Source organism: Phyllostomus discolor, chromosome 3 (assembly GCF_004126475.2).
Source record: "Phyllostomus discolor isolate MPI-MPIP mPhyDis1 chromosome 3, mPhyDis1.pri.v3, whole genome shotgun sequence".
Classification (NCBI taxonomy): domain Eukaryota; kingdom Metazoa; phylum Chordata; class Mammalia; order Chiroptera; family Phyllostomidae; genus Phyllostomus; species Phyllostomus discolor.
This window is the reverse complement of record NC_040905.2, coordinates 180,933,142-180,945,812: the sequence shown is the minus strand read 5'-3', so window position 1 is coordinate 180,945,812 and position 12,671 is coordinate 180,933,142.

Sequence of the window (12,671 nt, the reverse complement as noted above, 5' to 3'; positions counted from 1 at the left end):
AAACCATCCTCCTAAGCCCCCATCCATGGAAAAATTTTCTTCTGTGAAACCAGTTCCTTGTGCCAAAAAGCTTGGGGACCACTGACTTAGAGTGTTTGGGTGGAAGTTGGATGATTGCTGTAGAAAGCACTTCTATATGGAATGAAGAGGGCTGGCTGAGAGACTGCGCAGGCCCCTTCTAGCTGTAAGATTTAACAGGGCATTCAGCTTGCCAGCTATTTGCTCTGGTCTCTGGGTTGTGGATTAGTGGAGAAGAAACTTTGCTCTGTCTTGCTCCTGTCCCCAAGCCTTACCATTTTCACGCACAGGCCTGACTCTCCTGGAGCACCTGCATTTTCTGCCATGGTCTTTGGCCTCTGGAGCTCACTCTACCAGCAAGCGCTGCAAGCAGAAGTGCTGGAGAACTCTGAGATCCTGGAAGCATCCCGGAGCCCAACTTCCTTGCCCGTGGGGCGGGACATGGCTCCCCTGGTTCTGAGTGCCGCCCTGGGAAGTCAAACTCCAGGGCGCACAGTGGAAGCCAGCCTGATGGCACACGCTTTCCTGCTGGTCTTCTCTTGCTTGTCCCCCCTCCCTACACCCTCCTGGTGATTCCTGGAGTCACCTTGTAAATAAAATGACTTGTACTCAAAACCTTTACATGGGGAGCTGCTTCTTGGAAACCCCAAAGATAGTGAGAATCTCAGTATGTTCCTTCCACAGGCTAATTCAGAGGACACCCACATTTGCTCCCCAAAGAAGGACTCAATTCAACAAATAACAGCTCCCAGACAGAAGACTCAGAAGTCCCAGGGACGTGGGCCTTGGCTGGAAAGGCAGCAGCAGGAATACAGCTGCCTTGTTTCAGATGTCCGTTTACAGCTCCCACACCTCAAAGCTGAGGCAATGTTTAGCACCAAAGCAAACAGTGTGAGTGAAACTCTCCGCAGTGCCTTGCAACCGCAGCCAGCACCCCCTCGTGTCACCTTTGCTGGCTGCTCTCATTACCTGGCCCTGTGCAATTTAAAAACGGCTCATGGCTGAATGATGACAACGAGGGTTCAGTGGTCTCCAGGGATAATTGTGTGGGAACTAGGAAAGGATACAGGTGAGAATTAAATTAAAATCCTTGCAGATTGCCTTAAACTTGGAGCCGGTTAATATGCCATGGCAGAGACGGCAGTTTTTATGGTTACCAAACACCCACATAACGGCAGGGGGTGGGGGGTTTACAGCATCCCTCATAATGACCAAGCTATTAAACATCAAGCAGGAACTGGCTCCCCCCCCCCCCCCCCCCCCCCGCCGCCCACCATCTAACCTGAGATTTCTCTAGGGAAAATGCGTGACTATAGGCAAATACAAGATGTCATCCTCAAAGCAACTCCAACCCTGAGAGTGGCATGTCTTGTGATTAATGCTGACTCTCAGTACCCCAACCTTAGGGTGGCAACATGAATAGCTGAACCAGGAAACACAATATGGGCAACATTTGATTAATGAGAAAACCCAGTCCACAGGGAAATACTGTTGGAGGGGTAGGAGCCACAGAGTTTGACCAATGGAAAAATTCTAGCCCAGTGTGGTTCCCACTGACAAAATTGATTATCAGAACTGGAAGGAATACAGGAGTGGTAGATAAAGGGGTTCCTTTCACTCCATTTGGTTAAGAGGGTCTGTTGCTCTTCTCAAAACAGAGCTGAACTGTAAGATTCTGATGAAGGCCTCAGCGCCACATGCTGAACACAGGTCCCTGGCACAGTGTCAACTCTACCAGAAGACTTTCCGAGCCAAACCACACTTCCTTTTGCACTGGAGGAGATTTCGCTACTTCCGCCTGGTTCTGGAAGTCCAGACGATTGTAGAATAAAGAACCAGAGGAGGAAAATATAGTTTCAATGGCCCCATGTCTGTGTCTATAAGCATCACTTGGAAAAGAGTCTATTCGTAAAAAACAGAAAAAAAATCCACAAACCTTCTAATTTTATTAAAAGGCTCTAAATACAGACTTCTGCTGAGCCAGGTCAGGATTAACTTAATGTTTGTGTTGAGTCTTCAGTTGGCACTCCCTTATTTCATGGTACATGAGAACCCAGATGACAAATAAGCAAACTTAATGGTTAACCATACAATCTGTAACTCCATCCCACCTGTCCCCCTCCCTCCTTAAAGTTCTGAGTGGCAGCTATTTTAAAATTCCAAGTCGGGATAGCCCTGGCTCTCAGTAAAAAGACTCAAACGTTAATGGAATTCACCCTGCTGGTGACGAAGTCTCCGGTCACCCCAGTCCTTGGAGATGACGATCATAGCACAGCAAGTATCCTGAGCAGTCGGTAGTCCAGGACTCCTCCAGCGGCCAGGCGGGTGGCTTCTGTCAGGACCCAGCATCTTCCACCCTGGGGAGGAGTCCAGCTCTTGCAGATGCTGACAGGCAGAATTCAGGCTCATGGATGCCAGCCCATTCCTTTTTCCATGCAAACTGGATTTTGGCAACTGATCCCCTTATTTTAAAAAAGTTGACCCCAAACTTAAAAGCAGATGAAACATCTTGGTGGGCCAAACTGCAAAATAAATAAATAAATAGAAATTCAAGTTGGTCTAAATAAATTCCATGTTTGGAGAAAGCTTTGCATGTACTGCCATCTTTCTAGGGTCATTAAAAGAATCTTAAACTCCTATAACATGGTGTCTTGAAGCCTCAGCCTGCGTCCCATTCTGCCTATTGTCTTGATGGAAGATAAACCAGCAAGGTGAGACCAGTGCTTCCATGTGGTCCCAGACAGTGTTTCTTCTCAAATCCAAATCATCTGGCCTCACATAAAATCCTGAACTCTAAGATGCGACAGGTCAACTCCAAACTTTGGGTTATGCAGGCAGCAGGACACTTTCTTACTGTCAAGTTTACAAAACGTGGCAATTTGACTTGGACTCAGCTAACATGCTGAGCATTAACCCAGTGTCACATTCGTAACTTTATTAAATCTTTTCATCTGCATTGTAATATAGGAGTTAGGACTCCCTTGTTTCAGACACAGAAAACAATTCTCTGAGGGCCTCGGTCACTGGCCCCAGTTCCCTCCTCTATCCAGAGACAGATTTAGAAAGATCCACACTGGAAACCCTGCTCTAAGCCTCTAGTTCTTTCCATTGCAGATGTGTGAGCAATAATTAAATAGAAATGACAGCAGAGAGGAAAATTCTAATGTACCAATAACTTCATTTTCCTGGCCGCTCTTAAAAAGCAAATGAGTATAATTTGAACAATAAATCATTTTTTTTCAAGTATGAACATCTGAATTTTTTCCTTCCTGCCTGCGACAGACTCCTGGTCTCTTTCTCAATTAGGCTTCTCTCCTGTCTTTGCTAGACTTATTTTTCCTGATGTGTTTCAAGTCCCAAGACCATGTGCACTAAATGGAGGAGAGGGTAGGCAGCATTGCTTTTCAGATGTCCCCAGGAAACCCGATATTGTGCATTGGCTGCTCACTGAGCTGAAATGGAACGTCCAAGTGCAACACGGCACCCACCAGGCCGTCATCAGGCTCAGACATCTGCAACCTTTCAGATTTGAAGTGTCTGATTTTTCTTGTCTTCAGCTGGGTACTTTTCCTTTTCCTGTAAGCCCTGGGAAATTTTTGAGTAAGGTGTTTCTAGTTGTCAAGATAAAGAATGAAGGACTTCTTGGTACTGGTTTAAAGTTTGATAAAACAAATGATTACACACTCTGGAAATGCAAACTATTATCAAAAAAGTTACTGTATTATCCACCTAGGGAATATAAGTATTTCTATTTCAAATACGACATTTTTGTTGCAGGGTTGGGAGCTCAGAGTCTTAATTCAGCTTATGGTCCCTGAAATCTTGAAGTGGCCAACCTTCCATATGAGCCAAATCTAATGTTTTGTGGCAGCATCTACCCTTCTAAACAAGAGCAATAAGGTGAAAGGGATGGTTAAATCCTGGACAGTGGGGACAGAGAACACACAGGAAAAGGAAATACCTTCAAGAAAAAAATAGAGAGGGAATGTTTCAGCTCCCTCTACTTTTGAGGAGGAAATTAAAGAAGTGTAAAATAATTATCATACAGTATTGTTATTATTTGGAATATTCTACAAATTCCCAACATTTGGTGTGTCTTCCAGCGATTTACGCATAAAGCTGTGTTACATTTTCCAATTCCCCAAGAAGCTCTCCTGAGGCAGCAAATCCATGACGCAGTAAGCATGAAAAATTTCCATCATACTGTTGGGTGGGTTCTGTTATCTAAACAAATAGTCCATGCACTTTGGAGGTTTATATTTTGGGTACAAGAAAATTTGTATTTAAAAATTATTTCTTGCTTTGCTATAATTTTTTTAAGTGAAAGCAAGATTGACAGCAATGAATCCTGTAGCCAGTTAAGAAATGCCCAAAGAAAAGAGCTCTTGCTTCTCTGGGGGTGAGACACCTCACTGGGGTACTGGATTCTGTGTCTGGGTTGAACCGGCATTATCCCTGATTGACAGGCTGTCTCCGCTGCCGTTCTTCCTGGGTCATAATACATTTGTTGATCTAACCATATGCGTGCCTACACAAGGCTAAGAGGTGTCAAATGCAAGCTTTGTAAATTTCACATTTTGATCGATGCCTCTTTCTGTTTAAGATTTTGGTTCAAATTTTACAGGATCTATTGGCAGAAGTCAAAAGAATGGAGGAAGCTGGGGCGGAATTCTCTACTGAAATACCTGTTTTTTTCCCAGGAACTTTCAGTTTCCATTTGGTGTCACTCAGCTCACCTAATACTGTCTCACCCAAAGCCTAGGTGAAGTGATCCCCTCACAAGGCTTCCTCTGTATTTCCTCCAGTTAATGCAGCCAGTAAGTGCCTGGTAATTAAAAATCTCCTACTCACTCCTTTTTTCATGGGCTTTTACATCCACAGACATTTCATGGAAGATAAATCACAGAGAATAGCATGGGACACAGCTATCAGCAGAAATGCATGGCAGCCATCCCCTCTCATTCTGTGGCAGACCTGGATTCTTAGGTGACTGAGTGTCAGTGTAACCTGGGAATTGAACCAAGTAAAAGCACGTCTTCAAACCCAACTACAAATGTGGTTTATTTATACCCCAGACATTTAAAAGTCCCCAGAGCCACCAAAAAAAATCACACTTTTAATTAAGGGCTTTTTTTTTATGAGTTCCTGAAAGTAATGGCATCATGCACAGAGATTTAATAGTTCTGGGGATTTCATTAAGTACTAATCATTCTCTTATGTAATTGAAGCCTATTTCATGGATTAATGTCTTTAGTTTTCAAATATTTTTCATCATGACTGCCTTTTTTCTAAAGGAAAATTTAAAGAAAAGTTTGCTGGTTTCAGTTAAAGGATTACAGGTGTCTAATGACTACTTCTATTAATCATTATTAATATGCATTTAATGCAAACTTAGCCGTGCTGCCCACTGTGGTAACTACCTGCCATATGTGTCTACTTTAAATAAATTTATTTAATTAAAAACAAGTAAAATCAGCCCTGACTGGTGTGGCTCAGTGGATTGAGTGCTGGCCTGTTAACCAAAGTGTCGCTGGTTCGATTCCCAGTCTCGGGCACATGCCTGGGTTGCAGGTCAGGTCCCCAGTAGGGGGTGCACCAGAGGCAACCACACATTGATGATTCTCTCCCTCTCTCCCTCCTTCTCTCTAAAAATAAATAAATAGATAAAACCTTTAAAAAAACAAATAAAATCTTGAAATGTCCAGCCACATTCTAAGAGCTGAAGAGCCACTATAGCTAGTGGCTACCACATTGGACAGATAGATAGAATATTTCTGTCATTGTATGAAGTTCTGTTGAATGGCATTGACTTCTAAGACTTGAAGGCAGGTGGAGTGCACTCTACAGATGTGGGAAGGTGCCAGCCCTTGGAACGTGGGCACTGTCTAGTTAAAGAGATGAACAATGAAAGGTGATGTCCAGTATGGGCAAACTACAAAGGTGGAACAGGGGTGATAAGTCAATGTCAAAATGGAGGCATGATGTTGAAAGCTGAACAGTCCTGGGCAGGATGGTAGAACCTAGTCCATACAGCACAGGGCTAAGAAATGAGTGATACTGAAGTCTGTGGGGCAAGAGAGAAGAATAGAGAAAAAAAGAAAACATAGCACAATTATGATATGGAGGTGATCTACAATTCTCTAGTGTTATTATTAGCTTATTATGGTTGTAATGAATTACCACAAACTTTCTTGCTGAAAACAACACAAATTTATTCTTAGAGGTCTGGGGGTCAGAAATCTCACTGGGCTAAAATGGTGTTGGCAGGGCTATTTCTCCTGGGCACTCTAGTTTTCTCACCTTTTCCAGCTTTTAGAGGCTGCTTGCATTGCTAGGGGTCCTCTGGCCCCTTCCTCCATCCTCAAAGTTAACAGTGCAGCACCTTCAGCTCTTCAGCTCTTATTCCTATTTCCATCATCAGTTTTTCTTTCGCTCACTCTCACCTCCTGCCTCCCTTTTATGAGGACCCACTCAGATAACCCAGGACAATCTTTATTCCCATTTCAAGGTCCAAAGCCTTAATCACATCTACAAGTCCTTTTGCCATGTAAGGTGACAGATCCAAGGTTTTTGGGATTAAGACATGGGCATCTGTGGAGGAGGCAATATTCTGCCTGCCACAAGTGTGATAACACCGAAGGATCTGCTTGAAGGCCTGAGATTTCATGGATATTTATAATTTAGAGGTGGCCAAACTTTCAGACCATAAGAAATTATTTATTAATTTGTATTTCATCTAGCTCCAGGAATGAATTTCTAGCTTACAACAACATGTGCATACAAGATAAAGCTTGTAATATAAATAGGATAAAAGGAGAAAGATCAAGCAGTGTAAGAACACAATGATGGAAGAATGATTCTAAAAAACATCCTCTGTAGTGACCTTGCCTTCTCCGTTGGTATATCTGTGGCATCTTAAAGGCAGAATACTTTGAATGTAGAATCAAATGTTATGTTCTAAATGTTACTTGAACGATTCAGACAAGGGATGCAACTAGAAGTGTTCAAACTAATTCCAAATAATCACAGGCCAAAGATCAAGAAAATGGAGCTGGGAACTGTGAGTATATGACAAGGTGTTTTTTTCAATGTAGTAGAATGAAATGGTTTCACCTTTTTCCTTAAGATTTGAGAAGCTACAGCCTCTGTAAGAAGTGCTACCATTGCAATGTTTCTGATATGTAGAAGTTCGAGTCCAATCAAGCTTTTAGGCCTTAAAAAGTTATTTATTAATTAATTTATATTCCACCTAACTCCAGAAATGAGTTAGCTGATTATAACAACACATAGACTATAAAGTATAGTGTCAAGTATAATTTGAGTGAAAGAAGACAGACAGACCAGAAAATGAACACAATGAAAGAAGGGGTGAGGCTTAAAGACATACTGTGTATTGATCCAAGCCTGTTTTGATTGGTGTAAGCTATGATCCGAATCTGGTGATTTATACAGTTGACAACATTTTTAAGATGGAAAACAACAAGCTCTAATTAGTCTTATTACTAAAGCAGGACAGGTCATTTTTCCTGGAGTCCTTACAAACATGACATAATGATTGGTGTCCCCCAACAATGTCCTTTTCTTGGATGTTGGAATTTTATGAAGTTTTTTACTACTAATAATTTTTTATTTATGCCCAAAGAATAATTCATCAAAAGCAGTTCTTCAGGGATCCAGTAAAATGAAGTCTGTATACCTGGCTCTTTCTGATCTTCCTGAGCCAGAAGGACAGTTGAGAACATCTAGAACAACTTGACCCTGATCCTTCAAGCAATTATGAATACTGTTTCTTTCTACTTGGCTTTTGAGTAATTGTTGGGCACATGTCAGCTTGACATCATACTCCCCAGCAAATGCCTGGAGTGTATTACTTCATATTACCAACCCAGTGTGACGGCAGCCTTGCCAGCCCTGAACAGTGTCATTCTTCCTCTGCCAGGAAGAAAGGCGAGACAGTCCCCACTGACACAGGTTTCTCAGAACATAACTATGAATCTTCTCCAGGTCACAGCAAACCACCAGACAACTGAGAGCTAAAAAAGCTGCCCAAGGTAGAATGGTCTAAAAATATTTGCCCTGTGACACGTTCCTTAAGGCAGACTGCAGCACGCTTGTCCCTAGCTTGCACTGTGGTCAAAGGGATATTACAGACATTTCTTTGAAGGCAGATTGTTAATGACAGGAGCAGTGCTTTGAAATGTGGATGTCTCAAATATTTCTGTGAATTCTATCAACTCTGTAAAATGTTATCTTTTGTGAACGTTTAGAGACAACTGTATACCAGTGAAAACAAAACCATCTTTCCACTGCCAGTCTCCCTTCCTTTCCCTCTCCTCCCCTCCCCTCCCCTCCTCTTTTCTTCTCTTCCATTGTTTCCTATTTCTTCCCCTCCCCTCCCCTATACTACCTTCTTCTTCCTGTTCTCTTTGTCTTCCCTTTTTCCCTTTGTCCAGCACACTTGACAATCAAAGAATACTTTAGAAGTTCTGAAGACAAAATATAATATCAAATTATTTTCAAAGGGAACTATTTTAAGGTGATGCTTCAAGAGTACATTCCAAGGTGAGTCACAGTGTGCCCTATAAAATCAGAGCATGTTTTAAACTCAAGTATATAAGATAACACATCTCATCCCACACTTTACCCCTACTGATCTGGACATAAGCTGTGGGATAGCACATAGACCATGAAGCTCAGTGTTGGTTGAGTGACTAATATATTTCATTCTGAAGAATTCACCATTACAACAGTGGTAGTATAGAGCACTAGCTAGATAGGGTTTGTGCCAGGTTAGCAATCAGGTGCCTTCAACTGTCCATTCACACCAGTGCTTCTAACACCAACCTATGTGGCCAAGGGAGGGTCCCTTTGTTTGCCCAGTTTATGACTTTCTAATTTTAAGCATGACCATGACCCTGTCTTTATCCCCATCCTCCTAGGACCTGGAAACATCGTAGGCATTGCATCGAACTCATAAAATGCTCTAGAAGGAGGCTATAAAATCTTCACGCACATTGGTTATATTTCTCAAGTCACAGGCCACAAAATATGATTTGTGATTTCCAATGGACATGGAGGAAAAGCCTGGGAGAGTGCAGAGGGGGATTTTAAGGAGAAACGAGTCGTATTTGTATGGCTCAGGTGGGAGAAGATGTTGAGTTTCTGACTGTGCACAGCAAGCCCCGCCAACACGAGACTAAGCCAGTCCAACACCTCAGGAATCCTTCCAGAAAGTTTAAGCCTTCCCCATGGTCCTTGGGGGACTCTTTTCTACTACTTCTCATCTCCTGAGCAATTTAAGAACAACATACTCATTTGATTTATAATGTGACGGCCTGGTAAAACTGTGAACGAAGTGTCTTGAGCGGAAGAAGATAATGTTTTTCAAGTGCCTTGACTAATATGCTCAGCCTCGGTTCAGACGAGCCTGTGTAATTTGTGAGCCTCCGTCGTGGGTTTCACAAAGGCTGCTCTGTCTGGCCGGCAGCACAGCGGGGAGAGAGGGACAGGAGGAGAGCCCATCCCGAGGGCATGCCGCGCTGTTTCCTCACCGCAGCAGACTCAGTCAGCCAAGGGAGAAGACGACGTTGTGTGTGGGTCCAGTCTGCTGTGTGGACAGCATGCGTGCAGGCCCACAGATGCCATCCAAATGCACAGTTGGGTTTGGCTTTTTTTTGGTGGGAGGTGGACAGGGTGTTTATATTTTGTGACCACTGAGCAATATGTCTTGATATTACTCAGTTCACCTGAAAAGGTAAAAAAAAAAATGCCATCATTCCTTCTGTGCTCCTTGACTGGTTTGACATGTAGAGAAGCAGAACTATTCACTCTCCTAGGACAGGGAAAAACTGCTTTGTCTTCTCAACTTTCAGATTTTAGCCTAAATGTCACTTTCTGAAAGACTCCTTCTCTGATCCCCAACTAAGGTAAGCCCTTACCTGACCTCCAGATGATTTTCAGTCACAGCTTTTACAGTATCACAGACAAGGGGCAGCCTAGTACCAGGTTTAGAAGTACAGATCCTGGGGGTGAAGTGTCTGGATTGAAATCCCAGCTTCCCCATCATCTGTGCAATTGTGAGACAGTCACTGAATTGTTCTACACTTTATTTTCTTTCACATGTAGAATGAGGATATTAGTTGCTCCTTCCTCATGGAGAAACTCTGGTATTAAATAGGTAAATAAGCATAAAGAGCTCAGTGCCTCATATAGGGAGTCCCTATGTAAATACTCACTTTTACTATTTACATATTTGCTTATTTGTTGATTATTTCTCCCCTCCCCCACCAAAACCCAAACAAACAAACAAACAAGCAAACAAAAAACCCTGTAAGTTTTATTAGGGCAGAGGTTATACATATAAAATTTTGGTTTTTATGTTGAATAAAAGGAAACACAAGATACTAATCTTCTATTATAGAAAGATAAGTATTAAATTAGAATCCTAGCTTCACACCACATACAAAGATCCAAGATTAAAGACCTCAATGTGAAAAGTATAAAATTCACTTTAAAATTTTAGAGAATATCATTGTGATATTCTCCAAATGTAAATGTAAAACAATATCCAAATAGATAACATTTTATATCCATCATTGGCAAGACAAAGTCTCTGACAATACTAAAATGTTAGAATTACATGAAGAAATGGGGATTCTCATGCCCTATTAATGGGAATGTAAATTTGTGCAAGTACTTGGGGAAATAGTTTGGAAACAGGTAAGTACCAAATTTATTAGAGTGGCTGCCCTTGGGGGTTACAGTCACAGGGGTCAGAAAGGGACTGGGTAACAGTCACACACGGTAAACTCCAGATATATTTGAAATTTATTTTTTAGTACTTTGAAATAAATGAGATGTAATGTTAAGATTTATGAAATCAAGTCATTAGGGACTAGCAACTCATGATATCATTGTCTATTCTCATTTTTATATGAGAAATCCTTATGTACTATAAAACCCTTGAGAAGTTAAATGTGAAGTAAGAAGAGGCCTCAGAGGCAGTCTGGTGCAGTGGTTCTCAAACTCAGGTGCTTGTCCAGGCGCCTGCAGAGCTGGGAAGTCACAGGTCATGGGGACCCATTCCAGAGTATATGATGCAGCAGATCCAGGGTGGGCCTGAGAACCTGCATTTCTCACAAGTTCCCAGGCAATGCTGATGCCGCTGATCCAGCAACTCCACTTTGAGAACCACTGATCTAGTCTAACTTTTTCATTTTAGAAACAAAGATCTAATGATTAGAAAAGAGAAGTTATTTTATTTTATTTTATTTTATTTTATTTTTTTACCCAAAAAATAGCTGTAGGGTACCTGCTGAGTGCCAGACACAGCTTCAGTACCAGTGATAGACAGTCTCTGCTTTCCTGGAGATTTTGTTCAGTTGGGGGAAGAGGCTGAGGATGTGATTTTTAAAGAATGAAACAAATAAGTGAACGAGGTAACTTCAGGCAGTGGGAAATCCTAAGAAAAAATAAAACAGAGTAGTGTCAAAAAGTGGATTTAAGCAGAGGGAGCACTATTAAATTGGATGGTGAGGTGAAGTGAGGAGGTGACATTCAGCTGATAAGGATAAGGAAGAAGTGAGTTCCGGGGAGAGGGGAGACAAAGGTCAATGTCAGAAGCAAGAAAAAAAATAAGGAAACCCAAGCGACCACCAAATATAAGAAAATAAGTATAGCATCTTTAGTTATCAGAGAAATAACTAATTGCTGATGAATAACTAGCCAGCTAATAATTATTAGAGAAACAGTATGATTATATCATAGTGACCAAGGGGCAGGGAGTAGGATGTGAAGTCAGAGAGGTGAGCAGGGAGCAAGCTGAGGTAGTCACACAGCTAACGCCCTCATTTTCTTGCTTTACCTTCTCAGGGAAGCCTACTCTGGCCTCCCTATTTGATATTGTAACTCGTTCCCTCGCATTCTCACCACTTCCTGATTGCCTCTCTTGTTCTATTTTTTACTTTATTGCTATAACACTTAAATCTTCTAACATATTGCTTATTGCTATCTATCCCCACTAGACTATAAAGTCTGTGGGGGTAGGACTCTTTACTTATTTTGCACACTAATCTATCCCAAGCATCTAAAACAGTGACTGCCACATAGAATATGTGCTCAATGAGTATTTATTGAATGAATACATGAATCATCAGTAGTAGTGGGACACTAATGCATTCTGGAGATAGGAAAAGCAAATGGCTTATGGGTTTCAGAAGTCTTTATTCCTATAGTTTTGGTGTAGAAAACTTCTTCTAGCAGGCACCCCTTTGAGGGACAGTATTGACTGGGATGGTCAAACGGAGAATACCTGAAATGACAAAAATGTTCAAGATCTTGATATGGTTGGTGGCTATATGGGTGTGTAAAATTCAAAAGTAAAATTCATTAACTTGTACACTTAAGATTTGTGCACTTTGGTACATGCAAATTCTCCTTCAATAAAACAAAACAAAAATCAATGCAAAGCTGAGGAGTGCAGTGAAAGCCCTCCTATACAGAGGTCTCATTTTGTCACATAAAGAGGACAGACATGAGGATACGTGGGTGACATTCTGAACTCAAATGGAAGAAGATAAAGATATTTGATCACAGTGTCTCATTTTTCTATTGGCCTTGGCATTTAAGATCTAATTGTACTTTCCCTAAATCCC